Here is a 17035-nt window from a genome sequence, read left to right on the forward strand (position 1 = left end):
TATTTGGGGTCAGATAATTTTTTGTTGTAGAGGGTTGTCCTGTGTCTTGTAGGCTTCAACCACATCCTGGGCCTCTACTTTCTAGATATCAATCAGCCCAGCCCCTTAGTTGGGGCAACCAAAAGTGTCTTCGATATTGCCAAATGTCCCCTGGGAGCAAAAATCACTCATAGTCAACAAACACAGCTCTAGAGTTTCAACTGGTTTGACCTGTGCTTTTGGACCCGGCATTATAAATATTTAATGGATCCTGTACATGTTCAAGCATTGGTATATTTTACTAAGATTAATAGATTCAAAAAGTTTCTCTTAGCAGCAAATGTCCATAATCAAGGAGATTATCCTTGAGATACTGCTCCTTAAGTGAATAGACTCTGGATTCTTGCTTTGCAGAATATCATAACATAATCATCATCTCAAAACCCACATTCCGTATTATCCCCAGAACTTCTTGGCATTGTTTCTAATGGGCTTGTGCTCAAAGTTTCTATTCTCAATGCATGTTTAACTTTGATGTGTGTCTTTCTCTCTGTTCTCATTTTCTGATTTCCATGAAATCACTTTTGAGGGTGGAGCAGGCATGGAGAGCAACCCTACAAGGGCAGTCAATAAAGGAAAGACATTTGATCTTAGCCAAAAGGCTGAGAATTGATTAATAAAGGATAGAAGCAAGGTATGTGTGCTTACATGTATTCTATCATTGTTGGGTATGAATCTTTGTTAGCTGATTTGGTCCAGGTGAGACTATCACATTGATTAATATCCCCTGGGCTTCAAACTGGAAGGGAGAGTAGAATGTAGACTGGTCAGATTGGATAATTACCAGGTTTAGTTGGGTATGCCCTAGTTTTGCTCACTTAAAAAGATCCTCTCTTTCTTTCTTTCTTCTTTTTCTTTCTTTCTTTTTTTTTTTTTTCAGAGACAGGGTCTCACTCTGCTACTCAGATTGGAGTGCAGCAGCATGAACACAACTCACTACAGCCTCGACCTCTCGGGCCCAAGCAATCCTCCCATCTCAGCCCCCCAGTAGCTGGGACTACAGGCACTTGGCCACTATGCTTGGCTAAATTTTTTTTCTTTTTTTGGTAGAGACAAGTTTTTGCCATGTTGCCCAGTCTGGTCTCGAACTCCTGAATTCAGGTAATCCACCCACCTTGGCCTCCCAAAGTGTTAGGATTACAGGCGTGAGCCCCTGTGCCTGGACCATTTCATTTGCTTACATCCATAGACTTGTAAGCTCCTCTAGGTTTGTTGAGTACTTTTTTTATATTTCTGGTTAGGTCTCTTTTCCACATTCTTAACACTAAGTGCATCGTGTGTTTGCTTAAGTTAATTTATGTAGAGCTTGACTTTAAAAATGTACTCCAATGGACAACATAGATACATGCAGATATGAAGCATATATTTACTAAAAAGGTACAGAGTAATAGGCACTAGAGGTGGGAAGTGATGCTGTAGGTTTACAAGCAGATAAATTAAATATTTGTCTCTCAGAGCTTAAAAAATCTTATAATGTGTGGTAATTTAGGCCTCAGGCATAAGTCTTTAGCTCAGTTTCTTGACCCTCACCACCATCCTCCAGCAAATTAAAAACAAACAAAAGAACCTCTCCTATTGTATTATGAAGGCAGTTCATCTCTCTCTTGATCACTTCTAAACTCTCTTTGAGGTCTCTTTGCACATTCAGATATTCATCACTGTCCTCAGCCAACAGAGAACCTTCTTCTCCAGGTCTTACCCTTTGTCTCATCTCTACCAGGGAGCAAAGTAATATAATTCCACAAAATACACCATCCTGTGACCCCTTCAAGGAAGGACATGCTGCTCAGCCCTATGAGAACAAGGTCAGCAGACAGCCTCTAGGTGTCAGCTCCTTCAAGGTTGCCATCAGCTGCAGAGCCTCCCTGCCCAAAGTCATGCCTTTCCTGAAGAAGCCTGTATCCATTGGATTGTACTGAGGTAAGTGGAGACATAAAAGGACAACTAGTTTGGTTTAATAAAACATTTTGAAAGTCTCAACTTGCTCTAAAGATTTCCCGTCAGGTTGGCCAAGGCTGTGTAGGGTCTGCACCTCAAATCTTACTCAGCATCTGCTTTTGGGGCACATAATCTGTAATAGAGACTTATGTTCCCATAACATAAAAGAATCCATGCTTATTCATTACATTTTTGAGTGCCTACTCTATGCCAGACACTGTACTAGGTAGTGGGATTACAACAGTAAAGTGATACACCTGTGGTTTTGGTCCTGTGGAGCTTACGGTCTTTTGGAGGAAACTGACAAATCACACCCAAACAAATGAAGATGGATGGGTGAATCAACTGGAAGCCCTCTAGTTTATGTTGTGGACTAGTTGGTATTTTGTATGCCTTCAGTAAATTGACCCAAGCAATTTTACTCTGCATCTTTTGACAGAATTTGCTTATAGAATATTGAACAGCCAGTTGTCACTGGGATTTCTTTCAGTTCAGTGAATTTTCTCTTTTGCCTCCTCATTCTTTATTAAGAAAATCATTCAGACTGCAGCTTCCTGATTTTAGACATCCCCACTGGCAATTGGGACATCTATTTTGGAGATGTAATTGAAAAGACTGAAGAATGTACTGAGGACCTTCTGGCTGATAGAAGCTGACAAAGAAGCCAAGATAGTTTGGTGAAGATTTCTGCAATACCTGAGTTTCTAATCACAACAACAAAAATGGCATTTATTTCCTATTGACCCAAACAGTGGCAACGTTTTAGTCAAGGTGATTTAGAGGAGGTTAGAAAGAGAGGTGGATGCTTGGGCCATATTAAAGGCAGAAAATGGGTTATTCTCCCATTATCCTTTACTCAGCAATTTTTTTATCTCCCCAAAACACTTTGAGCTTTTTGTCCCCTGGGAATTGGACAGGCTCTAGAAATAACATATATAGATTGGTTGTATATTTTCTCATTAACCATTATCTTTCTAAGCTCCCTAGTGGCAAATTAGCTAGGTCTAAGAAGTTATTATGGCATCCAAGCCATCGTGTATGTTTTGGGATTATGATGTAACCCAGAAATATTAACTCCCTCATGTGGGTGCCTAGAGTCTTGGCAAAGTCCCCCTTAGTTAGCTAGCCAGTGTTTGAAATAAATCCATAAATAATAATAATAGTTAACAATTACTGAGTGTTCACTATGTGCTAAGCAGTGTGCCAAATGTTTGATACACATTTTCCCACTTAAGCCATGCAAGTATTCTATAAGGTAGACGTTACCATCATTTCCCTTTTACCAACATGGAAAATGAGGTTTGGGTGGGTTAAATAATTTACCTTAGAGACATAGCTCTGTAACACCATTATCTTCATCATAAATTAAGATTCCATTCATTTGGAAGCCAGTAAAAGTTTATAATGTAACTGTTGCATCTTCAGCAACTCACAACATCTTATTTATACATTACTTCTGACACTGTTCTAATCGGCCTCTGTGCCTAGAATTAAAAATGTTCCAGTCCATTTTAATGCAATCCACTAGAAGATTCACATGGCCCATGAAATGTTTTAGTTTCTGGGGAGGGAAAAGAAGACAAAAATAAAAAGAAGCACTTTTTGCCCTCAATGAAGTCACAGTCTATTAGGCAATGCTAGTCCTTATTTTCTTTGCGTGTATGACTCTATTCTTCATTTCCTCACTACTGTTTATGGAAGTTGGACCAGGAAAGTAATGGAAAGCAAGTCTTACCCAAAGAATTATTGACATAACTATTTAGAACTCAGTTTCTTTGCTATTCGGCAAAATACCAAGCAAGTTTTCCTGACCAGCATAGGGATAGAATCTATGGCCTCAATCTCTTTAGTACTGTTAGTATTAATCTTTAGTACTGTTAGTATTAAGTAGGTGAAGCCAGTCTGGTACCTAATTAAAGTATAATGATCTCCATTTATCTGAGGTATGGCTCCAGTCACCCGCTGATAACCCTGTCTTTTGGGGGATACTGTTGTCTTCATATCTACAGAAATAGGCCCCTAGAAGTCATGTTTGAACTGCATAGCCCTATGGGCCATGGCTGGTTAGTCAATAGGTTAAGACTACCCAAGCCAAGCCAACCAGATTGTTTCCCCTGGGATTCTCAGATGTTTTACCTCTGTTCTTGCAAGTGGTTAAACCAGTAATACCTAAACTTGAGGGCAATGGGATAGCCTTTAATGTGTATGTGTCAAGGAGCAAAGAAAGCCTGTCTGTATCTGGAAAGACAAATACTGATGTGCAAAGGGAAACAGCCATAAGAAATGAAGAGAAAGTCATGAAAATGTTTGGATTTCTGGTTCTAGTCTGTTTTCATAAATTCTGTTTACAAGTCATTCCCCAAGTCATTCCTTTATTCTTATAATAAATTCCCATTCTTGCCATAAGCTAGCCTGAGTTGATTTTTGTTACTTGTCATCACTGACACTTAAGTGATACATAAACTGAACAATCTTTACCAGAGTTGTCATGTACAGTTGTACACTGCATAACATTGGGGAGTGCCAGTCACATCATTGATTGCATTATATAACCATATGCAGTCCTGACTTTTATGGTCATTGAGTTTTTGAGCAATATATTTCCTGAGTGCTTAACTCAATTCATCAAATATTGATTGAGTACCTATTCTACTTAATAAATTCTATTCTAGAGATTGTACTAGTTATAGGATGCAAAGATTAAAAATAAACACCGGCCCTACTCTCCACATGGTCACAGTCTAGGAAAGCAGACCAACAAAAAACAATCACAACATAATGTGATATAGACGACAAAGAAGCATTTCAGAGGGGAACATAAATACAATAACTTCCTCAGGAAGTATCAGGGGAGGCTTCACAGAGAAGCAATGCCTAAGCAAATTCCAGGTAGTAGGAACAGCATGTATAAATGTATGAGTAAATGTGGGAGGCTGAGGCAGGTGGAGCACCCGAGGTCAGAAGTTCAAGACGAGTCTGGCCAACATAGTGAATGAAACCCCATCTCTACTAAAAATACAAAGAAATTAGCCAGGTGTAGTGATGCATGCCTGTAGTCCCAGCTACTTGGGAGGCTGAGGCAGGATAATCACTTGAACCTGGGAGGCAGAGGTTGCAATGAGCCAAGATCATGCCATTGCGCTCCAACGTTGGTGACAGAGTGAGACTCCATCTCAAAAAAAAAAAAAAAAATAGTATAAGTGGAATAGCATAGTATGTTTGCAGAAATGTGGATGGTTTGCAGTTGCAGAAGGTGGAAAGAGAGTAATAAATAAAAGAGCAGGGGCAAAATCACAAGAAGCTTTGCACACCAGGCTAAAGAGCTTGTACATTATGCAGTAAACTAAAGCTTTTCACATTATGAAGACTGAGTAATAAAAACGAAATCCTAAGCTCCACATCTGACTGAACAAACCCCCTTTTGGTCAAGGGGACCTTAAAAATTGAGTTCCCGGTAATGACTGGATAGGAGTTAGGGCACACCTTAATATGCCCCTTGTATTAGTCTGTTTTCACACTGCTGATAAAGACATACCCAAAACTGGGAAGAAAAAGAGGTTTAATGGACTTACAGCTCCACATGGCTGGGAAGGCCTCACAATCATGGCGGAAGGCAAGGAGGAGCAAGTCATGTGTTACAAGGAAGGTGGCAGGCAAAGAGAGAAAAGGACTTGTGCAGGGAAACTCCCATTTTTAAAACCATCAGATTGCTTGAGGCTTATTCACTACTGTGAGAACAGCAGGGGAAAGACCTGCCCCCATGATTCAATCCCTCCCACAATACATGGGAATTATGGGAGCTACAAGATAAAATTTGGGTGGGGATACAGAACCAAACCATATCACTCCTCCTTATTAACCTTTAACCAGAATTCTTTCCTAAGGGGTACACAGAAACCAGCCCTAGAAAACAAGAAACAGATGACTTATTCCTTTGTCACCTTTAGCCAATCATCTGAGGCTGTGACCAGATTCTCCCTCCCTCCTTACAGTTTCCAGGTGACAGCTCATCACTTCACAATGCATCCCTTCCTAAAGACTGACCTCCGTCTCTGGGCCAGTTTTGGCCAACTCTTGAAGGATGTGCAGTGATGGTATTCATGTCCTCTGCTTCACCTTTTGATGTCAGAGGGTCAAGAGCTCCACCCTCGGATCATGCTAATGTTGTCGTTTTTGAACACACCACCCATGAAGAGGCATGAAGCTCAATTGCACATATGCATGCTTCTCCTTTCATAAATATTCATGACTCCTATAGCTTATTAAATATGTATACCTGGCCACCCCATTCAGCATGAATTCCTATTTTATTTTTCCCTTCCTAGAAATGCTTGCTCTTGGCTTTTGCTCAAGAGTTCAAGAGTACACTTCCCAGCCTGTGGGATGACCAGCCTGCACGCTGCAACCCTTTAGGATAAATAAAGCTCTCCTTTCCAAATTTATGAATCTGGCAATTCTTCCGTCAACATAATATATGAAGCATCTTGGGAACTTGCTAACATACTGATTCTGATTCAGTATGTCCAGGATAGAACTAGCATTTTGCATTTCTAACAAGCTCTGTAATAGTGGCAATGCTACTGGTCCATAGGTCACCACACTTTGAGTAACAAGCCTTTAAGCAATGGGGCATTGTAGGCTATTAAGCAGGGAATAATATGGTATTGCAGAATGATCCCCCAATATAGTGGGATGGTCATGTTAGGCATAGGATGTGAGGAAGCATTAAGGCAGAAGACCAGTTAGGAAGCTATTTCAAGATCCACATGAGAACTGAGGAAGGCAGGAATTAGACTCACTATGTGAACTTGAGTGTGTAGTGCTAGGGAACAGTAAGGAGTATTCTTCCTTTCCTGCTTCTGTCTGGATTTGTGCTGCAGAATAATGGAGAACTTTAAAATTGACTTCTTTAATAGCACAATATGTTTGCTGAGTGTCTACTTTTATATCTACTGCATTCTTAAAGCCCATTTAAAATTATTTTCATTTTGACCTGCAAAATCTACTTTTGATCAAATAATTTGCAATCAAGTGGTAGTTTCAAGTGGGCTGAATTCAGTGCTAAGACAGGTTTATGATGAAAGAAAGTATTCACAGGGATATGGAGCATTGTCATTTTAACTGGGGACAAATTGTAGCTCCAAACTGTGCTCAGAGAAAAACTGTACTCTGTATAGCACACCAGAGATGAGGAGGCACCTTGGTTTGCATAAGAATTGTCTGGAATAATCATTAAAAATGCAGACATTTTACCTATCCTTCACCTTACCTCATCCTTACTGGGCTTACTTGGGGCTAAGACAATTGCATTTTTAACCAGCACCTCCAAGAGATTGTGACACAGTTGAAATACCCATGAGAATTGAGAAATACCAGTCTAGCTCATTTTGGCAAAAATGAATTGCCTTCTTACAATGTAAGTCATTGCCTGTTACTAATCAATAGCACCAAACACACAGATAAGGTAAGATGGTCCCTACCTTCTAAGAGGTTATAGTCTCAATGATTTAAGTGATCAGGGTGTTTTATAGATCTCTACTAAAGATCCTTACTTCCACACCATACTTGTAAAGACTTCTGTATCTGGCAAGGTCCACACCGGGTAACCATTGTTAATAACCCGAAAGCAATCTCAAAGAGTTTCAAACAGGTCATGAAAACTCTATTTTCCAGACCTGGATAGAAAACCTTGGAGATAGTACTTGATGGGCATCACTTAGCTGGTTGCTGGAGAAACACTGAAGCAGAACTTGTAATATCTTCAAAACAAGTGAAGGCCAGGAATCAGAAATGCTTCTGAAGGTCAGCTGCCTCTCCAGCCATCTATGAAGAGCTATGGTTCTGAATCCTGGCTAATATCAGAATCATCCTGGGAGCTTTTGAAAATCCTGATGCTCAAGTCACACTCCATACTCAGGTAGAAGCAATCATCAGTACTTTGTAAATCTCCCCGTGTGCATCCAAGGGTGGGAATCTGTGGATGTAGAGTTTCTGCTACATGTGGATTTACTGTGATGCTAATGAAGCTTCAGCCTCAGGGATCTTCATATTGCATGGGTTATGTACAAGGACCAATATTTAAATTTGTAGCCGGAATTGTGATTTATTTTTCTCAAACCAGGCCCCTTGTGTCAGTTTGGGTTTTCTGAGAAGTAGACACCAAGATGAAATTAGGTATATAACATATTCATTGAAGGGAGGATGAAGGAGAGAGACAGCAGGAGTAGGTGGGGGAGAGCATTTAGATTGTGGTACCAGTCTGGCTTCTGTGAATGGAGAGAAAGAAGGAATGGGAGTCAGTGTTGGGTAGGAAGAGCCTCAGACTCCAGAGAAGTTTTTAGAAGGTCTTGGCCTGGCCAAAGGGGAGTCCATGAACAACAGTAGTCACCACAGGAGTGCTGTATCAAGGACAAATGATAAGCAATATGTTATGGCTCACACCTGTAATCCCAGCATTTTGGGAGGCCAAGACAGGAGGATTGCTTGAGCTCAGGAGTTCAAGACCAGCCTGGACAATATGGTAAAACTTTGTTTCTACAAAAAATTCTAAAAAATTAGCCAGGCATGATGGGCATGCACCTGTGGTCCCAGCTACTCTGGAGGCTGAGGTGGGAGGATAGCTTGAGCCCAGGGAGGTCGAGGCCACAGTGAGCTAAGATCATGCTACTGAACTCCAGTCTGGTTGACAGAGTGATACCCTTTCTCAAAAGAAAAAAAAAAGAAAAGAAAGAAAAGCAAATGATTGAGCTTTGAAACCTTTCCTCTGCTCAGTCAGTGGCTGAAATAACCAGAGGAAGCATCACTGCTCAGTGGATGTCACTGGGGGTGCAGGTGGGTAGGGTGCAAAGGTGCTGCAGCTGGAGGCTATTAATACACCCTGGATCCCATGCCAGTTTCTCTCAAGAAGAGATCTGAGTGACACACCTCCATGGTCACCACACCCCCCATTCATATATTAAGTTCATACCTCAAACCTGGATCCATCCCTCCTCTGAATTCATAACTGAGTTGGGGAGAGAGGGAATTAATCTGACAGCCACCAGGGTTAACTTTGAGAATTTTCAGTAACAATTCATGGGACACATGCACAGCGTTCTCTTTCCTTTTAAAATTCACTGGGAAAGCTTGGCTGTGATGCAAAAGTGTTTTCTCTCAAGTGAATAAACACTGAGTGAATAAACACCACCAAGACTGTCATCAATCTGCCAGCCTGTTGTCTTTAGGGACCTACCATTTAGGAAAACAGGTGAAATTTGGGCTTATTCATTTTGTTAGTTATACAACGATTTTCCTTAAGTGCTTTTCTATGTGCCAAGCACTATGCAATGCCCAGTTTTCAGGATACGAGACCTGGTTCTTGTTCTCATGGAGCTTGAATTTTAATGAGGTGTGATAGATCAAAAGCCAGTGAATGTATAAATAAATACAATCATTACAACTTGTTAAAAATATTTAAGAAGGACACAAAGTACTATGATAGAGAGTAATGGGATTGGGAACTATTTTAGGTAGGGTTGTCAGGGGAAGCCTCATTAAAGCGGGGGGTATTTAAATAGCTGAATTTTGGGGATTGAGGTAGGATAGGAAGGAGAAAAAGGAGTATCCCAGGTGGAGGGAAGTCCTCAGTTTTTTCTAACTTTTTTCTAGGCATCTTCAGTTTTTTCTAAGTACCTGGTGTGCTGGAGCACACGGAGTGAGAGGAATCCAAGCATAGAATAATTTTGGAGAAGTGGAAAGGTCATAGAGATCCTGTGGGCCATGGCAAGGAGCCTGAATTCTATTTTAAACGAAAGGAAAAGGCATGGCAGGATCATAAGCAATATGGTGACACTGGTGAGGGTGGAGGTGACATAAGCTAACCTATGCTTTAATGGTATCACTTTGGCTATTGTGTACGGAATGGATTGGGGGAAAAGAAGAGGAGAAGTGGAGAGACCAGTTAGCAGGCTCAATCCTGAGATCTGGTGTTGGGTAGATGGCCCAGAGAGAAGGAGAGGACATGAAATATTTCTAATAACATTTTTCAGTAGAGTTCAGTGGCTTCAAGAGCAACAGCTAGGGTTGCTCTAGGGTTAAAATCTAATAAGGCATCTTTTTCAGAGTGTATTTGAGGGCAGCTTTAATAAACAATACTTATGAGTTCATATTACAGATTTGAAATGCCTCCCATTGTTTTATTTTTGTTAATTTTTAAAATTTCAATTATTTAAATATCACTTAATATTTCAATATTTGTAACTGCTGGTTAAATTTTCTTAACTCTATGCCTCAAACACACTACAACCACTGTGATTTATTGAGCTGATACTATATGCCAGGTACTATGTTATATGTTTGATAGGCATTCAGCCATTTAAATACCCCCCCCCCCGCTTTAATGAGGCTTTCCCTGACAACCCTACCTAAAATAGTTCCCAATCCCATTACTCTCTATCATAGTACTTTGTGTCCTTCTTAAATATTTGTAACAAGTTGTAATGATGGTATTTACAAATACTACACTTTTACAAATACCAATAGAGTAACTAATAGAGAGAGAGAGAGATCCTTTTTGGGTAAGAAAAATTAGCCTTAAACAACTGAGAACATGCTCAAGATCCTTCCACTTATATGGTACAAATCTAGGATTCAAACCCATGTTTACTTGATTTCAAAGCTCGTTTGTTTTGAAACGCTAAGATATGTTGCCCAAAGATCATTCTTCACCTTTGTTTTTTCTTGAACTATAAAAAAGAGAGTTTTCATGTCAACATGTACAAAGTATAACTTTTAAAAGCATTCCTCTGCCCAAATCTGATTCTGTATGCATTGGGAAAAGCCATACTTCCGGTATAAATGCCTGCCTCCGTAAAACAGAATTCACCATCCACAGGTATTTGTTGCTGATCTTACCACAGATGGGCTGCCTCCTGAAAATGAACCATAGACTTCTTTTTTATGACAACAAAATGTATCTCAATATCCCTTGAGATATCTCTTAATATCCCATTGGTAAAATGTGACCTGCTTGGAGTTTACAATAAACTCATCCCAGAGATGTATTTCATGGTTCATTTAAAACACACTCCCTCTTATTCCCTAAGTAAAGTCATCTCTCTAAACACACCTTATATTTGTATAGTGCTTCACAGCTTACAAAGCACTTTTGCGACATGTAATTTGATTCTGAGGGTCAAGTAAGGCAGGTGCTATCATCCTCTTTTTAACAGACAAGAAGCTGAGTCTCAGAGAGAGAAAATGACTCATCCAAGCAAGGTTTGAGACCTAAGAAAGGTAGGGCATGGCATTAGGATTTCAACACTTTCACAAATACTAATAGTAAAGAAGATGAAAATGGCTCAAAGCCACTTTTTTTTAAGAGTAAGTTAGCCTTACATATAGATTCACCCCCATATCAGGGTGAACTTTGGCCCTCCTGGGGAATGGGCTGGCTGGTAACATGTCCACAGGTATTTGCAAGAATGGTACAAATAACATAAATATGGGTTCTTCTATATTTAGCTGCTTCTGGCAATATTACTGTATTGATTTCCTGTCTTTGTTTTCATTCACTGCTGCTTTCATTCACAGCTGGCCTCTATCAGGGGTTCTCTTCCTTCTATGCATTAATTTCTATTCCATTCAGAATCAACCTGAATCAAATATAACTACAGGAGGTGCCTTTTGGACAATACAGAGGCCATGCTCAAGGAACACAAAAAGAACGGAAGTTGTGTGGATTATAAGAGAGTCCGATGTATTCTAAATTCATGATGTAGGTAATGAATGGGATCTCATGAAAAGTGGAACTGAGCCTCTTTGGTAAAGCCTGAAGAGTGGAGTCAAAAGGAATGAGTAGAAATCATTTTACCCATGCCATCCACCTACCTATCTACCCATCCAGACACCCAACAAATTCTAAAAGAAAAGTAGGCAATCAGGATAATCAGTAGTTTAATATGATTTGGGGGTTCATTAAAGGCTTTCCTTTGGAAATCACATTTCCAAAGGACCTAAAGGATGGCTTCTGTCGTTAGCCAGATGAAAAGAGAAGATAAGCGTTCCAAGCAGAGGGAACAGGAAAGGTGGAAACAAACTGGGCACATTCCAGGACCTGGAAGGAAGCAGTAGGTAGCTTAAGTAGCATGAAGAATACTTACAGAAGAGTTTAGAATGAAGCAGGAGCCAGACCACGGAGGTAGGACATGCTAGAGCAAATCAATTTTAGCTGAGTGTGAATAATACAATTCTATCATACGGATCTGCCCTAAAATGGATTTGGTTTCTGATGACCAAGGTTGTGTAAGCAGAAGCTGGAAGACCCTTGAAAAGAGCATTCATTCAAGAAATGAAGCATGAAATAGGATGGAAGGAGGGAAGAAAGACAAGCACATGGCATGTCAGGTCTCTTCCAGTGCTAAAGGTCTATAATTCCATTATTCCAACAAATATCCAATGAAGCCATTTTAATTTCTAGGAAATTTTACAGTTGCCTGTCTTCCTACACTGAATTTTACATCCATTAAATCTTCAGGCTTTAAATGTTATAAACAATAAAAAATAAATACAATGGTGAGAGGACAGGGGATGTATGATGGGAGGTAGGGAGGGGTAGATGGTGTGGTATGGTGGTTAAGGTTACAGACTTTAGGTGAATGCTCTTAACTTGGGGTCCAAATTCCAACTGCTAGACATATGACCAATAATATTGTAGTCTGGCAACTGAGAATAGGGGCTCTTGTTTCTTTACTGTTGTACCCCCAGGCCAAGAACAGCACCTGGCACTATAACAAATATTTGGTGCATGAATGAATGAATGTTACTGCTATGGGTGTACCCAAATCTGCCTGTTGGCTGTTGTGAAATGACTATAGCTCCAATTCTATCCATACATTCCTAGCAATGCCTGAGAAAGGCAGAGAAAATAGAGAAATAATGAGCTTATAAGTATCATCAGCCCATAAATTCTTCTTTCCCAGGGAAAGTAAATCAAGCTGTTCTTTCTCCCTTTGTGTGTCCCTGAGGCTCAGCTCTGATCATTTCTCTTTTTCTTCTAGGCTGCCTGTGATACTTATCTGACCTGATTTCTCCTGCACAGTGTTGCAACTGACAAGTAGCAGACTTGCCCTTGCCTGCATTTGGGGGGATGGCTGAGACTTTCCTTATAGAAAGCCCTACTTCCAGCATGAACACTAACCCAGTTTATTGGCTCAGGGTGTAGAGAGTTGCCTTGTCACTGGCGAAGTCAGATGCAGCCAGTACGAGAGCTCTGCACTAGCTGTGAACACTAAGGAAGAATAGCTGAGTGAGGAAGCAGAGTGCCAGGCAGCACATCCCTCTTCAGGTGTTTCCTGCCCTGGGCCAGATCCCAGGCACTGCAGCAATATCTCTGCATGATCTAGGGCTCCTGGAAATAGCCCATTAAGGACAAAACTCACTGCCCAGAAAACATTAATACATTAAAAGAGCAGGGTCTCATCTGATTGTCTTGGTTTCCTGAGGCTCATTCAGTCTGTATCCACTGGTTTCAGTCTGAGTTCTCTGCAGTTTGAGGATGCAGACAGTGAAGTTCTCTCTTGGTTATAGGGGGAGAGATCATAGGAATGCTATGGAAAGAGGCCTGAAGTCAGAGCCAGCTAGTGGTTATTTATTAATTGCCTGTGAGGTGCCAGGTGCACATATTAGACCATATGTGATTGCAGTGAGCCACCCGGATCCCCTTCAAGCTGTTGCTGCAGCTGATGGAAGTCCTATTGGCAGACAGCCTTCTCTCATCAGCCCCTTCAGGACTTGCCTCAGTTGCAGAGAGCTGCCTTCCCCAAGATCACACCCTTCCCTGGGGACTCACAACCAATGGCTGATCCAGAAGAATCCAGAAAGCCCGTATCATTTCAGCCCAATTTAGGACAGCTTTGTTGAGCCATTAGACCTACATGCAGCCCAACCTCTCCTTCTACCCACTTCTTCTTTCTTCCCTTTCCTTCCACGGTGTCTGTTCCAAGCACTTGCCTTAATAAACATGTAACAGGTTTAAACTCTGTCTCGATGTCTGCTTCAAGGAGAACCCAACCTGTGACAGTGATAACAGATAAAAACAAAGGACATCACTTTTCCCTGCCTTACTTTCCACCTACCACTAAAAAGGGTCTTGGACTTGCCCACTCAGTTTCTTCTCTTTCTTCACTCTTTGGAGATGGTCCCACCACTACCACAGACACAAAAAAGAAGAGTTGGGAAGAGAGAGGGGTGAAAACATTTGGGGCACTGCAGGCCTAGTGCTAGGTGACTGAAGACTACCTGGAGGGTACAGGAAGTGACTGTTTCTCCATCATGTATTGCATTGCTATAGTGACTTAAAAAACAAGTAGGTGATTTTTTGTTTTGTTTTGTTTTTTTGTTTTGAGATGGAGTCTCGCTCTGTCACCCACGCTGGAGTGCAGTGGCGCTATCTTGGCTCACTGCAAACTCCACCTCCTGGGTTCACACCATTCTCCTGCCTCAGCCTCCCGAGTAGCTGGGACTACAGGCACCCACAACCGCGCCCGGCTAATTTTTTGTATTTTTTAGTAGAGACGGGGTTTCACCGTGTTAGCCAGGATGGTCTCGATCTCCTGACCTCGTGATCCGCCAGCCTCGGCCTCCCATGATTTGTTTTAAAATTACTTTTCAATTGCTGGACTGTGTTCTTGGACCATGACATTATTCTTAACCCAGGCTATATGGGCCATGGTTTCAACAGGATTACAATTATAACAACCTTCACATCACGTGTTATTATTCTTATTTTATAGGTAAAGAAACTGAGGCACAGAGAGGCTGCATTTGAGGATCCACTTTGCTTCTGTGTGACCTTGAAATATTTATTTAATTTTTTGGACCTTGTGACCAAAAGATGCCGAACAAGCAAGGAAATGAACTAAATGTCGAAGTGCCTTCCAATTTTAAGATTCCAAATTTTTTATAGAATTAATAATTTTAAAGTATTTTTCCACATTAATTTTGACATCATGATATGACATTAATAAGATAATTGCAAAATTAGTTTTCTTACCTTAAGGTATACCTAGATTGCATAGTTGGATTATCTTTAGTCCCCTGTGAAATATGTAATGATGTACTGTTTCCCCAGTTTACATTTGGATAAGCCAAAGCTCAGAGAAATGAAGTTATTAGTGTGAAAATATTGCCACTTAATGTAAGATCCAGGTCACAGACTCAGATTTCCTCCCATCTCTTCTAGTGCTTTTCCTATACTACTACGCGATTCCTTTTGGCCTGAGGTTCTTGTATTGTTATCTATCACTACATAATAAATTACCTTACAACCGAGTTGCTTACAATAACCAACATTTACAATTTCACACACCTTCTAGGGGGTCGAAGAGAGGCTTAACCTGAGTGGTTCTGACTCCAGGTCTCTCAAGGGGTTATAAGCAGATGTTGTCTGGGGCTGCAGCTGTGAAGGTTTGCCTAGAACTAAAGGATCCTCTTTCAAGATGGCACACTCTCTTGGTTGTTGACCGAAGGCCTTTATTTCTCACTGTCCAGAGGAATCTCCATAGGACTGCTCAAGTGTGCTCTCAACATGGCAATTGATCTCCCCAAAAATGAGCAATTCAAGAGGAAGAACGAGAAGAAAGCTGTAGTGCCCTTTATGACCTGGCTCAGAATCACACATCAGCACTTTCTCCATATTCTATTCATTAGCAATGATTTGCTAAGTCCAACACATATTCAAGAGGAGTAGAATAAAGCTCCAAATCTTGAAAGGAATAATATCAAAAAAATTTCTGAACTGTGTTAAAATGACCACAGCTCTGCTCTTTGGGTGGCTAAAAATTTCCATATTAAGGGTGGGAAGTGCTTTTCTCCCCCAGGAAATTCAAGCCAGAAGAGTGAACCAGGCTAGAAAAACTTCACTGCCTAAGAAGTTTATGCAGGTGTCACATTAGATAGCAGTTTACAGGTCTCTTTATTTCTTGGTTTCTTAAAAAATTCAGACAATACCATAGAAATAATGCAATGGTAGGTGACATCTGCAGTTTTTGCCTTCTTGGGATCCATTTCTCTTTCTGCCAATTTTACCTTGGGGAACCTCCATTCACTTCTCTTAATCTATATGGAATTGATTATTTGAATCCACTTCATTCAGTTCCTAAGATGTACATGTGAGCCAGGCCTGACAAATGAGCATATTCCATTACCCTGGCCGTAGTGGTTAATACTGGGACAGGCATAGAAACTACATGGGTTCAATTAGAGTTAAAATTTTGCTGGAACTATTGGGAGCAGTTTTCTTTCTCTAGGGTTTCTTATGTTCCTTCTATCGTATTAGGAGGGTTTGCCTGAGAATGAAGTCAGCACAGAGGAGAAATGGCACCAAGAAATGGGGAAAGGGAAAGAGACAGACAGATAGAAAAAAACAGAGACAGAGTGACAGAAAAAGAGTGTGTGCATCTTGGTGGTATCATTAATCACATCTAGAAAATCTAACATGACTCAGGCCTGCTCTATTGCTGGAGTTTTTAAGCCATAAGCCAATAAAATTCCTAATTTGATTATTTTAGTGGCAATAAAAATTCTAATATACAATTACAAGTAATAATATCTATCTCTTTTTATTACATATTAGGACATGTGCTAAGACCTTAATACCATCTTATTTATTTCTTAAAATAATAACATTTTGAGGGAGATACTATTATTCTTTTTTAAAGATGAGGTTCACTGAGGGGGAGACACTTGTCATCAATCATCCTTCTAAGGAATAGATAAGTTGGAATGAGAATCAAGTCTTGTGTGACTAGGAAGCCACTCTCATCACTGTGCTGCCTTGCCCATATTTATTGGGGAATTTTCAAAAACCTACTGATCCAATTATTTAGGTAAGAGTAGTGATTAATACCAATTACTCAGACCCTGGTCTTCTGTTAAACTTATATGCATTGTCGCATTCAATCCTCACGTTGACTTTAGGATGGAAATATTACCATGCTCATTTCACAGATGAGGAAGCTGACGGTCAGAATAGTTTTGACCCAGATATATCTGACAAGAGTCCACAAATATTTGCTTGAAT

At 40.5% G+C, this 17035-nt stretch overlaps 1 long non-coding RNA gene across 12 annotated transcripts in view; it reads left to right on the plus strand.

Moving 5' to 3' along the window:
- LOC129532271 (uncharacterized) overlaps positions 1 to 17035 on the plus strand; it is a 192985-nt gene that overhangs the window by 159636 nt on the left and 16314 nt on the right. For 6 of the 12 annotated variants that reach the window (XR_010132844.1, XR_010132850.1, XR_010132846.1 and 3 more), the window contains 2 exons: positions 1760 to 1959; positions 2509 to 7621. This is a non-coding gene — a long non-coding RNA (uncharacterized lncRNA). Of the gene's footprint in view, positions 1 to 1089; positions 1141 to 1759; positions 1960 to 2508; positions 7622 to 7650; positions 7895 to 13013; positions 13992 to 17035 lie in introns of those variants that run through there. The other 6 variants (XR_010132842.1, XR_010132848.1, XR_010132845.1 and 3 more) reach the window with 4 other exon arrangements.

The sequence above is a fragment of the Gorilla gorilla genome, chromosome 2 (assembly GCF_029281585.2).
Source record: "Gorilla gorilla gorilla isolate KB3781 chromosome 2, NHGRI_mGorGor1-v2.1_pri, whole genome shotgun sequence".
Classification (NCBI taxonomy): Eukaryota; Metazoa; Chordata; class Mammalia; order Primates; family Hominidae; genus Gorilla; species Gorilla gorilla.